This window comes from Portunus trituberculatus, chromosome 48, assembly GCF_017591435.1.
Source record: "Portunus trituberculatus isolate SZX2019 chromosome 48, ASM1759143v1, whole genome shotgun sequence".
In the NCBI taxonomy this organism is placed as follows: domain Eukaryota; kingdom Metazoa; phylum Arthropoda; class Malacostraca; order Decapoda; family Portunidae; genus Portunus; species Portunus trituberculatus.
In genome coordinates this window covers 4,878,425-4,880,924 of record NC_059302.1, presented here as the reverse complement: position 1 = coordinate 4,880,924, position 2,500 = coordinate 4,878,425, and the positions used below count along the sequence as shown (strand labels likewise).

At 42.2% G+C, this 2,500-nt stretch overlaps 1 protein-coding gene across 1 annotated transcript in view; it reads right to left on the bottom strand.

Annotated features, from left to right (window-relative positions):
* The window catches only part of LOC123498483 (protein Skeletor, isoforms B/C-like), a 108,946-nt gene that overhangs the window by 20,828 nt on the left and 85,618 nt on the right, over nucleotides 1–2,500 (bottom strand). The gene's annotated exons all lie outside the window — the stretch shown is intronic.

The following is a 2,500-nucleotide window of genomic DNA, read 5'->3' as shown; positions in this document are numbered from 1 at the left end:
TTTCAATGTAAATCTCTCTCTCTCTCTCTCTCTCTCTCTCTCTCTCTCTCTCTCTCTCTCTCTCTCTCTCTCTCTCTCTCTCTCTCTCTCTCTTTCTGAAATCCCATCTTCATTTCATACTTTTCATTTCCTCCTTTCTCCACTTCCATCTTCACCTCTCCACCACCACTACTACCACCACCACCACCATCACTCCCCTGTTCCTCCTCCTCTTCCTCCTCCCAGGTGGACTCTCCCACAGTAATCGGGCTTTGTGTCCGTGATACGGCTTTAGTCAGATCGATTTTCCTTTCAATTACACTTTCAGATGAGGAGCGGCTTGAAGTCTTGAGAGGAGCAGCAGTTGCACGCGGGATAAGAAGAGGAAGAATATAAAGATGACAAGGATGATGATGATGATGATGATGATGATGATGATGATGAAGAGGAAGACTATGGAGACGGAGGAGGAAGAAGAGTAAGAAGAGGATGTGGTGGATGTGGAGGAGGAGGAGGAGGAGGAGGATAACAAGAACAAGAAGAACATAAACACTAAGAAAAGGAACAAGAAAAAGGAAAACGAAGAGAAACAAAAAAAAAAAAATAGTGAAAGAGGAAGAGCAGCAGCAGCAGGAGGAAGAGGCAGAGGACCCGCAGTAGCAGACGACACTGACGAGAGATGAAAGAATATACCAAGAAAAGCGCACGCACACACACACACACACACACACACACACACACACACACACACACACACACACACATACACAAACACACACACACACACACACACGTTCCTAAACACAACTGAAGAACATTTTTGCAATATATCTGGGAATTGTGTGCTCTCTCTCTCTCTCTCTCTCTCTCTCTCTCTCTCTCTCTCTCTCTCTCTCTCTCTCCACCGCCTTTCCCTCCCGCCTCTCCCTCGCTCATTAACACCTGAGATAAGAGGGAAAAATGGATATCGCAATCAAGCGAGCGCAGGATATTGTTGTAATGGAGAAAACTGTTTTGTGGGAGGGTTCCATTAAGAGGAGGAGGAGGAGGAGGAGGAGGAGGAGGAGGAGGAGGAGAAAGAGGTCGCGGCGGTGGTGGTGGTGGTGGTGGTGGTGGTGGTGGTGGTGGTGGTGGTGGTGGTGGTGGTGGTGGTGGTGGTGGTGGTGGTGGTGGTGGTGGTGGCGGTGGTGGTCACATGCATTAATGATTCAGAGTTGAGTTAGATTACTTCTATTGCAATATTACAAAATTAATTGAAATATAAAAGTAATACACCTCTCTCTCTCTCTCTCTCTCTCTCTCTCTCTCTCTCTCTCTCTCTCTCTCTCTCTCTCTCTCTCTAACCCTTCACCTTCCTCCCTTTTCCCTTTCTCCCGTGTCTTTCTTTCCTGATCGGCAGTAACAAAGTACCACAATCCGGCCCGCCAGCGTCACTCTATGGCCGGCGTCCAACTCTTACAAGGTCGCCATAAATCCCATAGATCCACCCCTCTAAACCCTCTGAAAGTCTTATAGTCCCGTAAAGTCCCTACAAAGGCTACAGACGAACTTTGTAATGTCGGGAGGAACTTCACTTAGTTTGGACAAAGCCTTTTAATGTTATGGACTGATGCACGCCTTGTTAGTTATGTATGTTTTTTCTTCTTCTTTTTTCTATGTGTGGCGATGTTCATACGGTGGACATAAGAACATAAAGGAAGCTGTCAAGTCGCCAAGTCATTAGGGAGTTTTAAAAGAAGATAAAGTAAATTTATGGATGACGATAATAGATGGAAAATTTCTTACATGGATTGCCATGTGGAGTTCTGATGGGTTCTTGCAAATTTCCTTATTTTGTTAAGTTTTCACGTTACCATGTTCTAAAATGCCAGCAGGTCAACATGTCGAATTCAGTTTATAAAACATATCTACATTCACCGTTCGTATATTACCTATATTCATAAGTTTATGTAATTGTTCAAGATTCTAAATCTGCTCCGGTAACACTTTATCTTTTATCTTATAAAAATCACAAACCACCAAAGAAAATGTAATATGAATGCTATACGAACAGATGGAGATGTGATAAAATTTAAACATGACCACACGCATTGTAATGAACGAAATAAATCCCTTTAAGTACTTTATGTTTCTTTTGAAGTTTAAGAAATACAGTGTAACTATAGGTGACTTGAAGCCACTAGTACTATAGTTCGCTTGTTCTTCACAAGACATACAAAATAATCTTGAAGGGCTATCACATTATTCCCAGGTAAACACTGATAGACAGATGAACTTTCAAGAGTGTTGAAGTAATGTTTCACAATCGACATCGTCAAGTATTCAAGATCAATCGCCTTAAAAGTGTTACTTCCCTCTCCTCTACTCAGATACGTCCTCATATATTCAAATGTTCTACAGGAAACCATGTATGCAGAGTATCTTGATATATCACCATCCCACTGTATCTAAATAAACACTGAATAACCTCTAGAAACACGTTAACAGTTTCCTTTTTTATACATTCATTGACAAATATTAC